This window comes from Oncorhynchus mykiss, chromosome 10 (genome assembly GCF_013265735.2).
Source record: "Oncorhynchus mykiss isolate Arlee chromosome 10, USDA_OmykA_1.1, whole genome shotgun sequence".
Classification (NCBI taxonomy): domain Eukaryota; kingdom Metazoa; phylum Chordata; class Actinopteri; order Salmoniformes; family Salmonidae; genus Oncorhynchus; species Oncorhynchus mykiss.
In genome coordinates this window covers 31,431,238-31,453,132 of record NC_048574.1, presented here as the reverse complement: position 1 = coordinate 31,453,132, position 21,895 = coordinate 31,431,238, and the positions used below count along the sequence as shown (strand labels likewise).

The following is a 21,895-nucleotide window of genomic DNA, read 5'->3' as shown; positions in this document are numbered from 1 at the left end:
ATCAGTGCTCAGACTGTCCGCAATAAGCTGAGAGAGGCTAGACTGAGGGCTTGTGGGCCTGTTGTAAGGCAGGTCCTCACAGTCCCTTTGTTCAGGGACACATTATTCAATTTCTGTTAGTCACATGTCTGTGGAACTTGTTCAGTTTGTCTCAGTTGTAGAATCTTTTTATGTTCATAGAAATATTTACACATGTTTGCGGAAAATAAATGCAGTTGACAGTGAGAAGACGTTTCTTTTTTTGCTGAGTTTACTATACACTTCAAAAATACCTGTTTTTGCTGGGAAAAATAAGACATGCAGATTAGAAAAATATATGTTCACAGGGGTCAAGAAAACAGACCTATAGCAATTTGTATCTTTCAACACCTACAAAACACTGACATTGCATACACACTACAACATACAGTACATATTGAAAATAACACTCATATCTAAATCTACAACCCTCCTCCAGCCCCAGTGCTTCTCCACCTGCAAGTCTCTGTGTTTGTAGTCCGTGGAGGCTGGTGCCGATGTCCATGAAGGTGGTTTCTATATGGTAGCAGAGCTTGACATCTTAGTCGGCACCACCCAGCTCCCCTGCTGCCCTCTGTGGAAGCCTCAGCTTGGACTGACCCCTTCCTGGTACCAACACCTCCCAGGGCTTCTCCTTCAGATACTGCAACCCTAAGGAACAGAGGGGAGGGGGGGCAAATTGCGGGAGGGGACAAAGGTGAAGGAGGGAGAGGGTATGTATTTGATTTGATTTATTAGGAACCCCGTTAGCTAACGCCAATGGCGACAGCTAGTCTTACTGGGGTCCAACATGTAACGAAAAAGACAAAGGACAAAATAATTTACCATTTAAATACATTAACATGTAGTGCATGTTCAGTTACACATACAGTTGAAGTCGGAAATGTACATACCCCTTAACCAAATATATTTAAACTCTAATTTTTTTCTCATTTAATCAGAGTAAAAATTCCCTGTTTTAGGTCAGTTAGGATCACCACTTTATTTTAAGAATGTGAAATGTCAGAATAATAGTAGAGAGAATGATTTCTTTCAGCTTTTATTTCTTTCATCACATTTCCAGTGGGTCAGAAGTTTACATGCACTCAATTAGTATTTGGTAGCATTGCCTTTAAATTGTTTAACTTGGGTCAAATGTTTTGGGTAGCCTTCCACAGGCTTCCCACAATAAGTTGGGTGAATTTTATCCCATTCCTCCAGAGCTTATTTTTATATATATATATATATATATATATATATATATATATATATATATATATATATATATATATATACACACAGTGCCTTGCGAAAGTATTCGGCCCCCTTGAACTTTGCGACCTTTTGCCACATTTCAGGCTTCAAACATAAAGATATAAAACTGTATTTTTTTGTGAAGAATCAACAACAAGTGGGACACAATCATGAAGTGGAACGACATTTATTGGATATTTCAAACTTTTTTAACAAATCAAAAACGGAAAAATTGGGCGTACGCACCAAAGTACGTTCATCTCTATGAGACAGAACTCGTCTCCTTCCTGAGTCGTATGACAGCTACGTGGTCCCATGGTGTTTATACTTGCGTACTATTGTTTGTACAGATGAACATGGTACCTTCAGGCATTTGGAAATTGCTCCCAAGAATGAACCAGACTTGTGAAGGTCAACAATTTTTTTTCTGAGGTCTTGGCTGATTTCTTTTGATTTTCCCATGATGTCAAGCAAAGAGGCACTGAGTTTGAAGGTTGGCCTTGAAATAGCAGGTACACCTCCAATTGACTCAAATGTTGTCAATTAGCCTATCAGAAGCTTTTAAAGCCATTACATAATTTTCTGGAATTTTCCAAGCTGTTTAAAGGCACAGTCAACTTAGTGTATGTAAACTTCTGACCCAGTGGATTTGTGATACAGTGAATTATAAGTGAAATAATCTGTCTGTAAACAATTGTTGGAAAAATGACTTGTGTCCTGCACAAAGTAGATGTCCTAACCGACTTGCCAAAACTATAGTTTGTTAACAAGAAATTAGTGGAGTGGTTGAAAAACGAGTTTTAGTGACTCCAACCTAAGTGTATGTAAACTTGAAACTTCAACTGTACATGTCTATATATACACACAACAAGTAGGTCACATGGTTGTGCCGTGAGGCGTTGCTTTATTTGTTTTTTGAAACAAGGTTTGCTGTTCACGCACTAAATAAGACGGGAGTTCCATGCACTCATGGTTCTGTAAAATACTGTACATTTCCTAGAATTGGTTCTGGACCTGGGGACTGTGAAAATACCCCTTCTGGCATGTCTGCTGGGGTAAGTGTATGTGTAAGTTATAAAACTTGTAAAAACAGATGACGCAGTCAGTATTTCCTCAACTGTTAGCCAATATATATTTTACATTTATTGAATTTGCCTGCTGCCTTGATACACCTTTAGAAATGACTCTATATGGTTCAGGACATATACTTTCTCCATTGAAGTGCACTTTTTCATTGAACTCCAGAATGGACTGACATTTTGGTAAAATCGACTGCGAATTGATCACGTCACTGATGTAATTACACTTATGAGTAAATCTATGCCAGCATTCCAAAATATCAATCCAGGTCATGGTCTTCGGCTTCTCCAATAATTAGGTCCAACACTACTCAATCAATAACAGGGGAAAGACTGGAGTGAAACATGGCAACTAGAATGAGATGCATAGCACACAAAAACATATTTTTATTTAATCTCACAGACAAAACACAAGTGATGCGCGGGTCAGCTGTTTGTTAACTCACACGCAATGGCTAATAACCCATTCGCAACCGCCCGACTGGTTTTAAGGAAATGAAAAGCTGTTCGTACATGAATTCTCTCATGAGAGCTGAAAGAAAGAAAACATTTCACCACTCCTGTTCTCTAAACAAAATCTATATCTGGTGTATCATTTTACTGCAAGAAAAGCTTAATTCGGCAGGAGTTAATATTAAATTAGGCTATGTGAGAGGTTATAGACTTACAGTCAGTATCCAGATTTCAGTTAGGCTACTGTTCCATTTAACCCATCTGAACAGTACAATTCCCTTGATGTGCCATTTTGAAGTCCCAGTCTTGTGCCTGTCAAATTTGTATAGCGCCTCACAATCATCACACATAACATATCCAGCACAGGTATCATCCTCTTTAACCACTTCATCTACTGTTCTGGCCTTCCCTTCGATTTACTTTCAACTCTCCATTTGCAGGTTCTCTCTTGTTGAATTAATCTCCGACGTTGTTCTTTTTGCCTCAGTGGATCGACGTTATTAACTAGCATTTGGCAATAAGTTTGTCGAGCATACAGTTAGCCCTTAAAACTTAGGCTTACGCACCAACGCCAGATAAAAAAATTATGAAAGAAAACCCTAAAAGTAGTCTATAGATATGAATGGTACATTTATGGATTTTTAATGCATTGTTTTCTTTTTATTCAATCAGCACACCACCCACCTTCATCCACACAATATGTCATGACCCTAAACTCACACTCCCTGAAGATATAACCACAGGGTCTGCGGTTTAAGAGTCAACCCGCGCCTCATAAACACACACAAACTTACTGGCGATGAGCAGGTCGATATCCCTGGCCTTGGTGGCAACATCTGAGGCACAGACCTGTCCCACCTGCACAAGCAGGGCCGCCACGTCATCGTAGAGCGGAGGGAAGGCCTGGCAGAACGCCACCAGGCACAGCAGAGTGGGCATGAAAAAGGCAAAAACTTAATGAACAGCAGGGAAGTGAGTACAAACAGAAAAAAGTATATCATGAGTAATACTGCACTAACAGAGACCCACCAGGAGATGGCAGTAACATATTAAAGTACAGAAAGGGAGGCACAGCAAGTAGGACATGGAGGGAGGGAGGGAGGGAGGGAGGGAGGGAGGGAGGGAGGGAGGGAGGGAGGGAGGGAGGTGTGAGCAGGGTAGCCATGACGCTGACAGCACAGACGGGCCACGCTGAGTGACTTGGGCTGGGTGTACTGGGAACACAGGTGGGACAGCAGCTGGATGGCAAAGATCTGTAGAGGGGGACAAGAACCATAGTTAATGCCAGTCCTTCCCATCCAGAGACACAGGTTTCCATTATAAACGAATACAGGCCCTATACACTTTGTGGCCTGGAAACTAATTGATGTACACTGAACAAAAAATATAAAAACGCAACATGAAACAATTTCAAAGATTTACTGAGTTACAGTTCCATGAAGGAAAATCAGTCAATTGAAATAATAAGGCCCCAATCTATAGATTTCATATGACTGGGAATACAGCATATGTAGTTCACCGATTCATTAAAAAAAGTTGATCAGGCTGTTGATTGCGGACTGTGGAATGTTGTCCCACTCTTCTTCAATGGCAGTGCAAAGTTGATGGATATTTGTCCGGAGCTGTAACACGCTGTCGTACACGTCGATCCAGAGCATTCCAAAAAATGCTCAATGGGTGACCTGTCTGGTGAGTATGCAAGCCATGGAAGAACTGGGACATTTTCAGCTTACAGGAATTGTGGACAGGTCCTTGCGACAGGGGCCGTGCATTATCATACTCAAACATGAGGTGATGGCAGCGAATTAATAGCACAACAATGGACCTTAGGAACTCGTCACGTATTTCTGTGCATTCAAATTGCCATCGATAAAATGCAGTTGTGTTTGTTGTCTGTAGCGTATGCCTGCCCATACCATAACTCCACCACCACCGTGGGGCACTGTGTTCACAACGTTGACATTAGTAAACCGCTCGGCCCACATAACGCCATACACACTACGCTGCCTGCCAGCTGCCCGGCACAGTTGAAACCGGGATTCATCCATGAAGAGCACACTTCTCTAGAGTGCCAGTGGCCATCGAAGGTGATAATTTGCCCACTGAAGTCGGTTATGATGCCAAACTTCAGTCAGGTCAAGACCCTGGTGAGGATGACGAGCACGCAGATGAGCTTCCCTGAGACGATTTCTGACAGTTTGGGCAGAAATGCTTTGGATGTGCAAACCCACAGTTTCATCAGCTGCAGGGTGGCTGACCTAGATGATCCCGCCAGTGATGTGGAGTTCCTGGGCTGGCGTGGTTACACACCATCTAACCCTGATTACTCCCTTAAGGGGAACTGACCTCAACCCTCACCTCCTGACCTCAACCCATCCTTCACCTAATCCACAGATATCCATCTGTCTTCCCTATATCAACACATCACTCTCCTCTCCTCCATCAAACACATTCCAAAGCCTTCTGGCTTTTTTTTTACATACTCTTTCTATTCAAGGTTGTCTCTATCATCTATTTAATATCTCAAATGTTCAAAGTTTAGCCTATTCCAACAAAACGAAGATTGAACTCTTTGGCCTGAATGCCAAGCATCAAGTCTGGAGGAAACCTGGCACCATTCTTACGGTGAAGCATGGTGGTGGCATCATCATTCGTCTCTGAATGTCCTTGAGTGGCCCAGCCAGAGCCTGGACTTGAACCCGATCGAACATCTCTGGAGAGACCTGAAAATAGCTGTGCAGCAACACTCCCCTTCCAACCTGACAGCGCTTGAGAGGATTTGCAGAGAAGAATGGGAGAAACTCCCCAAATACAGGTGTGCAAAGCTTGAGTAAAGGGTCTGAATACTTATGTAAATGTGATATTCCCATAAATAAATAAAAAACTGTTTTTGCTTCGTCATTATGGGGTATTGTGTGCAGATTGATGAGGGAGAAAAATGATGTATAAGGCTGTAACCTAACAAAACGTGGAAAAAGTCAAGGGGTCTGAATACTTTCCAAAGGCACCGTTAACTAATTTGTGGCCAACATTTTAGAGAAATAAGCTTTCTGTGCGCACAGAACATTTCTGTGATCTTTAATTTCAGCTCATGAAACATGGGACCAACACTTTACATGTTGCCTTTATATTGTTGTTCAGTAGAAAACCCTGAAAAAGACACAGGGCTAATGTAGCTCAGGGTTGTGGGCTTGGATGCCTGTTTCCTCAGCTGGGGCTGGGCCAGACAGCTCTGGGATGAAGTCCAGGCATATATGGATGGAGGGAATGCCTACCACAGTCAGATGTAGTAAAGCTTGAGGGCAACCCTGAGAGAGAAAATGAGAGGAGACAAAAAGAGAAAGAAATTCAAGTAAAAAGCAGAACTCGGTGAAGCGAACATCTGTGCCTTGCACTACCTTTTGTCTGAAAAACAAAAAAGCAATATTACTGTTTGTTCCTCTTGAGATGCCGTAGCAACCTAGCCAATACACACTTACTCAAAATAGTCTGAATTCATCCAAAATAAATCAAGAAATATGCAATTGGGTCTTAGTCATGCAATTTTACATCTAACTAAGATGTCTGGTGCAATATTTCTCAAGTAAAAAAACTTCCATGAAAACAAGTCATCGCTTGTTGAGTGATAAACACACTTAATTGAAGAATCCCGTCCACAGTTCCCACTCCTACTAGGAGTAGTACTGTTAACCAAATCACAGACAAAGGGGCGTAGACTTCGGCTACCCAACTTAGACTTGCCTCAAGAACAAAATGTGTGCTCGAACAGCCGGAAAAAAATAAATGAACAAAAACATAAAAATGTCATCATAATATATGCGCTAAATGTTTGGGAAGCATGCGACAGGCTTTAGTATTGCCTTTGACTGAGGTTCTTCTGTCTTGTGATGTAAACACACACACACACAGCAGCTTGTGTGCACAGCATGGATCCAGGCATGCAGGATTACTGCGACAGAGAGGCAGGATTGGGTTGATGAAGTGAAACATATGGCAGCGTCCTACTACTGGGACTGTCTGGGACTGCTGCAGTCATTCACGGCTGCAGGCAACTGATTCCCCTCTCACCACTCAGGCACAGATCACTGACAATAGCACTTCTGTGGCACACTTATGATCTTATGGAAGACACAATTTTGTTATGTTGTTTGTTATGATTAAATGCTGCCTTGACATGTGATCATATAAACATGATCCTTTCAGCTCTCTGAGCCTTATCGACAAAAGGGCTAGAATTTGAGATTAGAATTTGGCAAGAACATCTCTTCTACGTAGTAGAAGGGTTTACCTGGAAGTGCACCAGCTTGGCGATGTTGGGGTCAGCAATGAACATCTGGTGCAGCAGACAGCAGATGCGACACTGCACCTCTCGTAGGTCACTGAGTAGCCCCCCCTCCAGTCCGCCCTCCCCCTTCTTATTTTATGGATATGGGGTGCCCCTCATCCTCCTCAGCAGGCTCCCAGCATCACACCTGGCCACGGTCCTTAGGGGCCCCTGCTGCTCCTCTGAGGTGGGCAGACACACCTCCAGCAGGATCTGGACTGCTGCACTGTCCTGGAGGCAGAAAGAAGCACAAGACACACACCATGTGGGATTCTACTTACAACTAAAATGACTGACATACTATACACTGTGTGTGTGTGCACATGTATGAGTGTGTGTATCTGTCCCTGTGTGTTACCTGTGCAGCCAGCAGGGCGTTCTTAAGCTCTTCTCTGGTGACCTCTGGCTGTCCAGCCTGTCCTAGGCCCAGGTTAGAGAGTGTCAAAGTCTGTGGTCTCCTTTAGGTGAAGGTTGAGGTAGGCCTTGGAGGCCAGCAGCTAGCTGGTCAGCACGTGGAGGACAATGTCCATCAGGGGGGGACACCTGGGGACAAACAGTTTATTTACTCACATGTACAAAACAAATATTTTGTGGTGAAATAACACACAATAGATATGTAACATTTTAGGCATGGGCAATTCCACGATAACAGAGTGATGCGGAGACTCAGATTTTTCAACTCAACAAACAAGGACTACTTTCAACAATTTCCACCGAAAATTTGACAAAAACACATTCCTTGTCCCTGTGCATAGAGTTGTATGGTTTGTTTAATTTTGCAATCATTGGCTTTAGTTTTACATACATTTTGAAAAATCTGAGTCTCAGCATCACTCTTACCGTGGAATTGCCCACTTAGTGAAATTACTCACATATTATATGTATACTTCATTATCTGATTAATGGGGCGGCAGGGTAGCCTAGTGGTTAGAGAGTTGGACTAGTAATCGGAAGGTTGCAAGTTCAAACCCCTGAGCTGACAAATCTGTCGTTCTGCCCCTGAACAGGCAGTTAACCCACTAGGCCGTCATTGAAAATAAGAATTTGTTCTTAACTGACTTGCCTAGTTAGATAAAGGTGTGTAATGTCAAACATATTCCAGGCTCAGTAAGCATTGTTTTGTCCTGAAAAAAATACCTAAACTAAATACTTGATAACAATTTCCTTTTTAACACCTTTCATTGTACAACATTCTCAAATATAGTGATCTAAAATAGTAAGCAAAGCAACAGGTGCAGTAGGAAAGGTAGCCAAGTAATAATCTACCTGTAGACTCTCTGGTCACTGCACAGCACGATGAGGGCGTCCACCATCAGGTTCTGATGCCTCAGCATCTTCACTGAGGGCTGCAGCGCATTCACCATCATCACCCACAGCCTGGGTAACACAGAGACAGAATGTTTTGCTATGCTGTGGCCAACTGAACATGACCCAGTTACAACACTCATTCAGGGACAGAAAGCAGGACCATGTTCAGTCGACAGAAAACGTTTTGACACATTGCAACAGTGCAACCTGAACCTGTCCAATAAGAACACTCATTTACATTTTCTATGCATGAAAATAAGATAGTTTGTTTATTTTGATGTATTATTTAGTTACTACTAGCCATGCCTGTTGCAGATTTATTTTGTGATAATCAAATCCTTCCAATTGCTTGCAATATCTTTCAGTTTCCCATTGAAAACTCAAAGGGTGCCATTAAACCAAGGACACATTGTACTTTCACAGAGAATCAGCTGTAACCAACAGTTCTTCTACACCAAGAGTCTTGTCAGTGTTCCCTACTGCAGACTAGCTGACATTAATCAATGGTTCCTCTGAGGCTGACACTCCAACACCACCACTCCCTGCTCCGCACCATTCAACACCACCACTCCCTGCTTCATCACTCCTTCCTCCCTCCGCACCATTCAACACCACCACTCCCTGCTTCATCACTCCTTCCTCCCTCCGCACCATTCAACACCACCACTCCCTGCTTCATCACTCCTTCCTCCCTCCGCACCATTCAACACCACCACTCCCTGCTTCATCACTCCTTCCTCCCTCCGCACCATTCAACACCACCTCTCCCTGCTTCATCACTCCTTCCTCCCTCCGCACCATTCAACACCACCACTCCCTGCTTCATCACTCCTTCCTCCCTCCGCACCATTCAACACCACCACTCCCTGCTTCATCACTCCTTCCTCCCTCCGCACCATTCAACACCACCGCAGATGAGTACAGAGGGGAGGAGGGAAAAAAATGATCCATTAAACCCAAACCCTGTAGAGACCCCTCCCTTTATCCTGTCCTGAGCTGTCCTGGTTACATAGCAGCTTAGCTTGTGGGTATCGATTGGTCTGCCTGCCTGCTCCTGCTGACTGTGGCTCTGTGCTCCTGGGGACAATGGGTCAGTGAGAGTCAATCCCCTTATCACCACCAATGAACACACAGAGGCTGAAGGCCAGAAGAGCTGACCTACCAGTAGCCCTGATTCATTAATTAACTAGGATCACTTCACAGAGAGACTGAAGTCCTATCCAGATGGCATTCATTTAGGATGTAAAAAAATTGATGTAATTGACATTTACTCTCAAGAATTGGGACCATCACTGGTTGGCTGTACTATCCATTGAGCCAGCCCTTCCCATAACCCTAAATTTATCGTGCTGACCTGAGGGGCATGACGGTGTTGAGGACCATCCAGAGCTTGTTTAGGGTCTGGGGGATGCGTCGGGGGACCCCAGGGCCCAGCAGGAGCCCCATGCTATCCATCAGAGCCTCAGCGTAGGGGATCAGGTCTCCAGATGACAGCAGGGTCAGGTGGTCCAGCGTCCTCATCAGTCTAGGACCACTGGACAGAACCTTCTGGAAGGCTGGGGAGAGAGGGTGATAAGAGTATTTAGTGGGAGACATGACTGGAATCTTAATACAGTACATTTAGGGTTGGTTTCCCGGACAGAAATCAAACCTAGTCCTTGAATAAAAAGCACTTTCAATGGATTGTATAATCCTGAACTAGGCTGTCTCTCTTTCTTTCCACTCCACTGATCTGAAACCAGATAACAGCTTGAAGGTGATATAGCATAGGTCAATGGTGAGGCTTGCTTTCATTTGTCCAGTTAATTCACATCAACATGGATGGAGGGAACAGATGGGTAGAAAGGAAACAGAGCTAGTCAACTCCTCACTGTTCTGCAGCGGAGTCATACACTTAAAAAGGTCAACCTCCCCAACAGAGGCTGTTAATATCACCATGATATAAAAGCACTGCTTGCATCCCAGCCTCCACTGAGCAGCATCAAGCCTCAGTTCTGCTGCATTGTAGGAGTCCTCCTCTCTTTCTCTGTATTCCTCTTTCTGTGTCTACTGTAATACAGGAGACCGTCACCTCTGGGCCTTCTCCCTCTGTCCCTTCCTCTTTCTCCCTCTCCTCCTTTTCTAAAAACAGCTACTTGTTTCAGTGGCACATCCAGTGTAATTACATAACCACAAAAAAAAACTCCACATTAAGATTATCATTTAGAATTGTATTTTTTACAAAGAAAATGTCTCTTTTGAATGTTGGATTAAATTGTGTGTAGGTCATTTCCCTCCTAATCAGATGTATTTTTACAGATGACATTACATTAGGTTAGCAGTGCCTTGGAGTTATGCAGGAGTAATAGGGCTGATTCCGTGACAAGGAGAAAGTGTTTAGTCAGGGGTTGCGTCTCAAATGGCACCCTATGCCCTACATATTGCACTACTACAACAGTAGTGCACTATATAGAGAATAGGGTGCCATGTGGGACGTACACATGATGATCCATCAGGGGGTCCATCTCTATTAGAGGCATGATAATCCTCCAGACACTGAAGCCCTTACTGCAGGGTTACAATACACTGTTCCTAAAGCCGCCTGAATCTCCTATTCATAACATGACCCTTTGTTTATCCCACTCACTAATACTGAGTCTATACTGCCTCTCCTGTATTGACTCCCAACTACACTCCCAAAGCCCAACTCTGCACAATAGATTCTTTATTGAGCTCTATCTAGGTCTGCACAAACTATCCATATAAAAATCAGATGTAAACTCCCCATTCCCAGAACTGTTTCTCTCCAACCCTAAACCCCTTTCTCCACTTCCTACTCTACGGCCCCCCTCCCTACCACACTCCCTCTCCCTCCCTCTCTCCAGTCTCACCGTTGTGGAGTATCTACAAGTGTTAGAGGTGAGCAGCATCCTCCGAAACAGAGGCAGGGTTCCTGTCACCAGCACCTCACACACCCAGTCCTCCACCATACACAGGTGGGGGTAGTTGGTGGCCAACAGACGCAGCAAGGCCGAGTGGAGGCCTGGGGGAGAGGAGTTAAAAGACATGTCACATTAAAACAAGCAAAGGAAAAAGAATGCTGACCCTAAAGGTTAATACTCTGAAACAAGTTGGTTTGAATATTGTCCTCCAAAATAATACACAGTGTTACAAATTGGCAGGTAAGAACAGCTTGCATTAGGTTGATAGTAGCCTACACTAAGCACTGGCTACCTGGCAAAAGGGTGAGTACCTGAACTTCCCGGAGGCCCTAAAGAGAAAGTGTTGTAGGTTAATCAGTAGACTGACTAGCTGCTTTCATAACATTAACACATATATCAGGTAAAAAATGTATATAACAAATTGCACTTTACAGTTAAAGTTACAAATTATACAGTTGACCCTGTAAATGATCTGGGTGCTGAGTAAGGCTTTAATTTGAACCAGTATCTGGGCAAAGGAGGCGTGGAATATGACGAGATCTCCTCTCCGCACCAGAAAGCTACCATTCAAGCTGCATGCAACTATTGTCATTTACTGCCGTTAAACCCGGCATGTACTTCCACAAAAGGTGCCTCTTCTGGTCAAAAATGCTACATTTATCTTTTTTTGGTTGCTTGTATTATAATTTTTTTTACCTTTCTTGGACGTACATACTGTGTGAAACGGCAGTAAATTATAATAGTTGCAGCCAGGCCAGGCATATTTGGTGAGTAACGAAAGTAATTTGATAATATAACACTTGCAGAGCTAGTGAATGGTAGCGTGAATGGTAGCTTTTTGGGCAGAAAGGAGATCTCGTCATATTTGTCATTTCATTCATCACCTTTGTGACGATTAATGACGATTAACAATATGTACATTCAAAGACGCGCTAACCTCTTCTTACTGTAATAAATACTCAGGGATACCCTGTACATTTGCTGTACTTACACCCAGCTCCTGTTGCAGGCCCTGGGCCTGGGTGATTAGGTATTTGATGGGGATCTGGTCCATGAGTGTTGCAGAGTACGACTTGGACTTCCTCTGCAACAGAGCTGAGGTGAGAGGAAGGAGAGGAGAGGTTAATTTGGCCCTGCTGTCCATTTAAAAACACTCAGTGTGAGTGCTTCCAGAGTGGGGTGATTCTTTACTGACATGGCTTCATTAACACACCGCTGATGGGAATCCTTATTTCTGCTTGGAGGGTATATCGGCACTTAGATCAACACAACAATTAAGAGGAAAGCAGAGCATATTATTAAACTAACACTGATGTAAATGATGACTAATGAAAGGTGGGAAGACCTCTTATCATCCAAGAAATACTGATTCTGCTAAGTGTAGTAGGTAACACTAGGGAGGTGGAAAATATTACATTTTGTCAGCCAGTTATTGTCATGCGAAAGACTGCCGGTCTCACGGTAATTGACCGTTAACATGAACACGTCCAGGCGTCCACGCATACAATCCACATACAAGCTGCTGATATGCGCTGTGGTGGTTAATTAATTTACTATCAAATGAGGAGACAAACTTATCACACAAGACAGAGTTATACTTAAACTAAATCTTTATTCACTTATTAATAAGGGAGCAGGTCAATACAACACACATATATAAAGTGAATCGATTGAGTGCTCTGCGATAACGATGGCTGGTCGACGAATCACCCTCAGATGATTTGTTGATAGCCCCGAGACAAATAATACAACCCTTTTTATAGTAAAGCACATCCTCCTGAATGTTCATGACAAACAACAGATGTATGGAATGGGTCACAAGGTTAAGATTTGTATGAAAGATACTAATTATTAACAGACAGTATCTGCTTTAAAAACTGTTCTCATTGTGTATAAAACAGGGTCTGGCCACGAGCCATCTCTCCCTGGTACCTTATAGAACAGAAACATTACAGTTTTTTTCGATTGCTAAACGACAGTGGGCACAACTGGAGTCACATGTGCAAAACTCTAACCACAGTCTGCACTACCAACAGTCACCTGAGCTAAACAGTTCACATCACCTGCAAAACTCATTCCAAGCAACACAACTCTTAACACATGGCTCAAAACACGCTCAGTGCAGCCAAACACTATGCACAACCCTCACTGAGATAACACACACTGTCACTCAGAACACACTGAGAGTAAAAACACTAGCATCAAACACCAATACAGAAAATACAAACTATTCATCATTACAGTTTGAACAATTTCAGTGACTTCATACAAAGTAATATTTTCTTCAAAGAAAAGAGTGACATTCTTTCACATGATTTATTACAATTTTTAGAACATAACAATTCTTTAAGGTAAATGAAAATTAGCAGTTTGCTTCAATAGTCTGTAGTAATTTACGGAATTACAGTAATGAGAAAAAAAAGGTAGAAACTAAAAGTACATACTGTAATTCGAACAAATAATTGAGGAGCTAATCCTGCCTCTCTCTAGCATCAGGCCACAGGTTTTCTTCAACATCACATCTAATGTTTTCTCTTGCCATGCACCTGGGGAAGAACCTTCTGGAGTGCCTTATCCATCCCTGGCAGTCCTCTGGACTCGTGTCCTCACATCCGGCACGCATGGCTTCCAAAAGAGACATTTGGTCATGTGGGTGGTGACCAAACACTTTCCACCTCCAGGCAGAGAAAAACTCCTCTATTGGATTGAGGAAGGGTGAATATGCAGGCAGGTACAAAACCATAAATCTGTGATGTGCTGCAAACCAATCTGTGACAGCTGCAGAGTGGTGAAAAGCAACGTTATCGCAACCTATGACAAAAACTTGGGGGTTTCTTACTGGCTCCCCCTGTTCTGCTGGCACTAGCTGAGCATAGAGCTGTTCTAGGAAAGCTATAAGCCTTTCTGTGTTGTATGGGCCAATGAGTGGTGTGTTGAGAAGCAAACCATCATTGGCCATTGCAGCACACATGGTGATATTTCCCCCCCTTTGGCCTGGAACCTCCACAGTGGCCCTTTGACCTATAACATTCCTTCCTCTGTGCCGTGTTTTGGCAAGGTTAAATCCAGCTTCATCGATAAATACAAATGAATGTGGTCTTTCCAGTGCTTCCACCTCCATTACTCTCTGAAAAACAGTAAGTGCACAGTTTTACTGTAGAAATGCTAGTGTTTTTTTTTACTGTAAATATTTTGTATAGCTGTGTACGTAACCTCAGACGTCTTACCTGGACATATTGGTATCTTTGCTCTTTTACCCGTTCACTGTTTCTCTCGACCGGTACAGTGTATAACTGTTTCATTGTAACTTGGTGTTTCTTTAGGACTCGAGCAATAGTTGTTGTGCTGACAGAATTAACATTTTCAAATATATCATTATCAGCCAGCACTCTATCTTGAATCTCCCGCAGTTTTATTGCATTGTTGACAACAACCATGTCAACAATAGCATTTTCCTGCGGATCTGAAAATATTTTTCCTCTTCCCCCTGTTGGGGGCAGCCTTTGGGTCCTGTTGTAAAAATATATTTTACAGTCAAACTTACTGTAATATATATCGTGGTAAATATTCTATAATTGCAATACAAAATAGATTCCTGTAATGTTTCATTTACTGTAAGGATGTAACTCTCACCTGTTTGCATGATGGAAAATTCACATTACAGATGCCACTGTTGATCTTTGCAGATTGGGTTGCACCCTCAACCCTGCCTCTCTCAATGAGAGACCATGGTTCACGACATGGTCTATAAGTGTAGCCCTTATTTCATCTGAAATAACAGCTCTTTGTCTTCTTTGTCTTCCTCCACGCATCCGCCCTCTCCCTGCCACCCTTCTCCCTCCACAAACCCATCTTCCTTGTTCCATTTCCAAAATGAGTCTTTCTGAGCTCTACCTATATATACTGTAATATGTGTGTGTGTTCACTAACAAGTCTAAAACAAGACACCTGCTTAGCCTTTCAGCTGAAATTGCAATCAGCAGTGTTTGAAAGGCACAAGGCTGAAATCTATTCCGTTTTGAATGTGTGGTTCACAGTTTTGACAGCAGTGTGTTAGCATTTGAACAAAGTGCTGGAAATCCAGTGTTGTGCAGGTTGTGGTTAAAGTCATGGGATAAGTGTGTAGAGTTTTGAAAACTGTGTTCAAGCAATGAAAAACGAACTAGAGTTTGGTCCACATGAACTGCTGCTGTGCAGACTGTAGTTAGAGTTTTGCACATGTGACTCCAGTTGTGTCCACTGTCGTTTAGCAATCGGAAAAAACTGTAACTCATGCTCTGGAATGCGGTCTTGTTAGGTTTATTGCCCATACTGGGAGCTAGATTTAATTGTTTCCCTTTACTTTCCATTGTAAGAGTATGGGCTCTCAACCAAACAAAAACATTCCGGTTGGTTTATCTTTGGATTTTCTCCTACCATATCTGTTGTGTTATAGTCTCCTACATTATTTAAACATTTCTAAAAACTTAAAAGTGTCTTCTTTCCAATGGTACCAATTATATGCATATCCTGGCTTCTGGGCCTGAGTAACAGGCAGTTTACTTTGGGCACGTCAGTCAGGCGGAAATTTATAAAAAAGGACCCTAGCCTGAAGAAGTTTTAACAGCACTATCAACAAGGCAGGTCCTACAGGCCCTAATTTTGTCGCACCTGGACTATTGTTCAGTCGTGTGGTCAGGAACCACAAAAAGGGACATTTCAATAGGCTCAGAATAGGGCAGCACGGCTGGCCCTCGGATGTACACAGAGTGCTAACATTAATAATATGCATGTCAATGTCTCCTGGCTCAAAGTAGAGGAGAGATTGACTTCATCACTACTTGTATTTGTGAGAGGTATTGACATGTTGACGAGATGTTGACGAGCTGTCAAAATGACTAGCACACAGCTTGGACACCCGTCCATACCCAACAAGACATGCCAGCAGAGGTCTCTTCACAGTCCCCAAGTCCAGAAGAGTCGGGAAGCACACAGTACTTCATAGAGCTTTAAAAAACTGCTAAAAATACATCTTATGGAACAGCGGGGACTGTGAAGCAACTCAAACATAGGTTCAGACACACGCATACACACAATAACATACACATGGATTTAGTACTGTAGATGTGTGTTAGTGATGAATTAGGGGCCTGAGGGCACAGAATGTGTTGTAAAATCTGTGAATGTATTGTAATGTTTTTAAAATTGTACAAACTGCCTTAATTTTGCTGGACCCCAGGAAGAGAATAGGGATCCATAATGAATATAAATATATCTTAAATCAGTTTTAATGTTTTCTGCCGTGCGTAATATGCGGTAGGCAATGTAATGTATAACCGCACAATAATCATTTTAATTAAGTTTTGTTTTTTCAGGCTTGGGCTCATATATAGGCCTAAGCGTATACATAAGCTCTAATATGTGTATGGGTGCTTTGAATTATTCATCTTCACCTTAGAAAGCACGGTCCATTTCATTGTTTGAAACAGGCTTTGAAACAACATCCACAATGACCATGTTTCCACTCAGTTTTAACCCATTGTTGAACTTCTTTCTTCAAATTGATCAAACACAGTGAGGTGAGTTTAAAAAGCACAATACTCTTTTGATAAATGTTTAATGCGATTTTTGATTGCACTTGCATTGATGTCAGAGTAGTTAGAGGTACTATAGAGCCCTGTGTACCAGGCCATTAGTGCATAAGAGGAGATTATTTTACCGCAGTCATGACCCATGACTGCTGGTGTAGCAGTAATATGATCACCACAACAGCCCTAGGTAACACCTCTCCTGAGAGAAAGCCTAGCTGGGGGAAGGAAACCCCCAAAGCAATAGAGAGTCTCCTAGTAGCTTAACAACAAAGGACAAAACCCGTCTTTCTCTTGGCTCCACGACACACTTTCTCTGTCTGACCTTCTCAAACACAGCATACCAACTTCAATGGAGGAGAAAACAATGAAAGAGGAGGAGAAGAATAAGCAGCAACAGGGTGGCTCGGAGAGAAGCCAAGTGTGGCTGAATGAATGGAGTTCAGGAGTAGCATACACTATGGTACATAGCCAGGAGGAGACACTGTACAGCAGGATACGTACAAAGTTGTTTAGTAATGGCCATTAGAGCCTCTTCATAGGACAGAATATAGTAGAGGATGAGGAGCTGTGTGGTGATGCTGTATCTGGAACGCACCCCTCGACCACCCTCAACCTGCCAGAGAGCGAGACGGATAGTGATGGAGAGAACAAGACCTGAGAGAAGAGGGAGAAAAAGAGACGAGTAGAGGTCAGGGGCAGGTCACCCCAGTGTTCTACACTGCAGGGCCAACGGACCACTAGCAACAAATGGACTCTCCTTCTAGGGCGACCAAGGCGGAATAAAATAATCAAGTGGATGACGGGACATCTATACAGCATGGCTGATGTATGACATCATGAAATATCATATCAGTCAGTGGCTGCTGACAGCCCAATAGCTCGGGGAGACCTTAATGATATTGAAGGCAATTTACTCCCAATGGCCTCCAAACATAATGAATGACTGGATTAATTGAAACTGACCAACTATTATTTGATGTTGAAAACGTCTTTACATGGTGGTTTAATGTCACTGCCTGCTTTTCAAATGTGATCCACTCAGCAATTGTGTAAAAAACTTTTACAACCCGTTAGTTATCAACATTTTACAGCATGCAGAGGGAAGGATAGAGAGATATGCACACACACACACACACACAAATATATATACACACACACACAGAAAACAGTTGAAGTCGGAAGTTTACAAACACCTTAACCAAATACATTTAAACTCAGTTTTTCACAATTCCTGACATTTAATCGAAGTAAAAATTCCCTTTCTTAGGTCAGTTAGGATCACCACTTTATTTTAAGAATGTGAAATGTCAGAATAATAGTAGAGAGAATGATTTATTTCAGGTTTTATTTCTTTCATCATATTCCCCTTGGGTCAGAAATGTACATACACTCAATTCGTATTTGGTAGCATTGCCTTTAAATTGTTTAACTTGGGTCAAACTTTTTGGACGATAGAACTCATCTCCTTCCTGAGCGGTATGACGGCTGCGTGGTCCCATGGTGTTTATACTTGCATACTATTGTTTGTACAGATGAACGTGGTACCTTCAGGCGTCTGGAAATTGCTCCCAACGATGAACCAGACATGTGGAGGTCTACAAAAAAATTTCTGAGGTCTTGGCTGATTTCTTTGGATTTTCCCATGATGTCAAGCAAAGAGGCACTGAGTTTGAAGGTAGGCCTTGAAATACATCCACAGGTACACCTCCAATTGACTCAAATGATCTCAATTAGCCTATCAGAAGCTTCTAAATAATTTTCTGGAATTTTCCAAGCTGTTGAAAAAGGCACAGTCAACTTAGTGTATGTACATGTATGTATGTATGTATGTATGGATGTATGTATGTATGTACATACAAGGACATACTATCTGGGGGCTTTTAATTAGGCTAGGTTGACGTGACTCTAGGGATGCAAAATTCCAGTAAGTTAGCCAAAATTCCCAGGTGGAAGAGTCACGGAATCAGCAGGGAATAATCAGGAATTCTGGAATCTTCTAAACAGGATTTCTGGAAAACCAAGAAATTTGGGGAAATGTACTGGAATTCTGCAACCCTACAAGTTTTTCTAATTATTAGCCATTGATGAAATGGGTTTTGACCTCCAATTCAATTGAACACAAATGTATCAATCTGTACTGACTCAATTAATACATTCAGAGACATTTACAGCATAGTTAACCCTTTGGTTACTGTGTATTTGTGTAGATGTGTTTATGCAGTGACAACACTCACCCCATCTGAGCCCTGCTAGACGGTGAGGACCTCCTGCTCGGTGATTGGCGGCCTTGGGGTTGGCGGCCTTGGGGTTGGCCTTGGAGGTCCGGGGTGAGGATGGAGTTGATGTAGACGTTGATGAGGGGTAGCAGCTGGGTGTGGAGAGGACTGGACGTCTCACACAGCTGCCTGTAGATCCAGTCCTATAGGAGACAAGGTGGAGTACAACAGCATTAATGTGTATATTATAGGGATGTAACGATTCACCGATACACATCGGTCACCAATTACAATGTTTAAGATACAAGTGCATTGTTCCACAGACCCCAAACTGATCCAAACGTAGCATGCATTGGTCAGAAAACATATTCAATCTTTACGAACCGCCAGTTCACAAAAGTTTGTTCTAGAAATGTATTTTGCTCATATTACATTCCAACTAGTTTCCAAAAATACCTCATCTTCTGTCACAACTGATTCGTCATCCCCTTCAGTGTCTAACTGGATGTAACTGTTTGGACAGTCATTGATCTCCAAGTCATTTTGCACGCCAAATAACTCCAAGTAATACAACCTTGTCAAACAGCACACTGTGCCCAGCTTGCAAGCTGACCACATCTCCTCGGCACCTTTGGCATTAAAACGCTAACATGGCTTGCGAGATATTAGGTTTAATTAGTTGAGTGACAACCTATTGAAAATTGTGTTTTACCGGATTAAAGTAAGCAAGTAACATAGATTGTGGGCTCATTAAAAAAGATACTGTTTATATTAACCCCCCCCCCCCCCCTTTTCTGTCATACCCATTTACGATCTTGTCTCGTCGCTGCAACTTGCCATATATGTTTCAACTGTGCTGTGATGTTTCACAAAAGTTCTGAAGCTTTCTAATCTCATAGTTTCTCCAGTATTAAAAAATGAAAGATGACCAAGAGTATTGTTATTTTATTGATAGATTGAGTACGGCTTTTCAAGTCGCCCAGCAGGGCTATTTGCAGAGCTAGCTTTAGATAAATGTTATGATATTTTCAGCCATTCCTGAACCACCAATCAAAAACAAGCTACATATTGGCAGTACCAAGACAAGTATGTTCACAGAAAAATCTGCCCGAGCTAGGATGGTTGTATCCCCCATATACAGTGCATTCAGAAAGTATTCAGCCCCCTTGGCTTTTACACATTTTGTATTCAGACCCTTTGCTATGAGATTCAAAATTGAGCTGTTTCAACAACTTGATTGGAGTCCACCTGTGGTAAATTCAATTGATTTGGAAAGGCACACACCTGTCTAATATATATAAGGTCCCACAGTTGACAGTGTATGTCAGAACAAAAACCAAGCCATGAGGTCGAAGGAACTGTCCGTAGAGCTCCGAGAAAGGATTGTGTCGGGGCACAGATCTGGGGAAGGGTACCAAAAAATGTTGGCAGCTTTGAAGGTCCCCAAGAACGCAGTTGTCTCCATCATTCTTAAAATGGAATTAGTCTCGAACCACCAAAACCGCACGGCCAAACTGAGCAATCTGGGGAGAAGGGCCTTGGTCAGGAGGTGACCAAGAAAATGATGGTCACTCTGACAGAGCTACAGAGTTCCTCTGTGGAGATGGGAGAACTTTCCAGAAGGACAACCATTGCTGCAGCCAAAAGGCACCTAATAGGACTCTGACCATGAGAAACAAGATTATCTGGTCTGATGAAACCAAGATTGAACTCTTTGGCCTGAATGCCAAGTGTCACATCTGGAGGAAATCTGACACCATCCCTACAGTGAAGCATGCTGGTGGCAGCATCATGTGGTGGGGATGTTTTTCAGTGGCAGGGACTGGGAGACTAGTCAGGATCGAGGAAAAGATGAACGAAGCAAAGTACATAGACCCTTGATGAAAAGCTGCGCCAGAGCACTCAGTACGTCAGACTTGGTCGAAGGAGTGGCTTCGGGTCAAGTCTCTGAAAGTCGTTGAGTAGCCCATCCAGAGCTCAGACTTGAACCCGATAGAAACTCTCTGGCGAGACCTGAAAATAGGTGTGCAGCGATGCTCCCCATCCAAAACAAACAGGTGTGCCAAGCCTGTAGCTTCATACCCAAGAAGGTTGTAATCGCTGCCTAAAGGTGCTTCAACAAAATACTGAGTAAAGGGGCTGAATACTTAAGTAAAATATTATCAGTTTTTTCCACCATACATTTGCAAAAAAAATACTGTTATTGCTTTATCATTTTGGGGTATTGTGTGTAGATTGATGAGGGGAAACAACTATTTAATACATTTTAGAAAAAGGCTGTAATGTAACAAAATTGGGAAATAGTCAAGTGGTCTGAATACTTTCCAAATGCACCGTAGATAACATTCTATTCGTTGCAAGAATTTTGTATAATAAGTTAAATGTAAAGTGATGAATCCGGCATTGTTTTATGCATCAGTTCATAAACACAGCAAAAATCTCTTCCGAACTATATTTTATATTTTGCAGCTGTCAATTTTCTGGTCCTTAAATGCAACTAGTATACTTCTTTTATTCATCACAATATTTTTTTTAAACAATTTTGGTCTTTAATGTAGGGTCGACAGAGAAGTTCCTTACATTCTCCCCGTTCCACTTTCGTCCTCCAATTGAGGTAATACTGCAATCAGTTGGTTGTAATTTTGGATAGAGCTTGACATTTCCATATATTTTTGTTAGCTGCATGTGTGACATAAGTCCACCAGTCCTAATTATATCATTAAAGATTATATAGTTAAAAGAAAATCTCAAAACGTTTTTCTTTTTATTCATC

General features: G+C 42.4%; 1 pseudogene; it reads right to left on the bottom strand.

Annotated features, from left to right (window-relative positions):
* Nucleotides 1–249: 249 nt before the first annotated feature.
* Nucleotides 250–21,895, bottom strand: part of LOC110534886 — a 66,664-nt pseudogene continuing 45,018 nt past the window's right edge.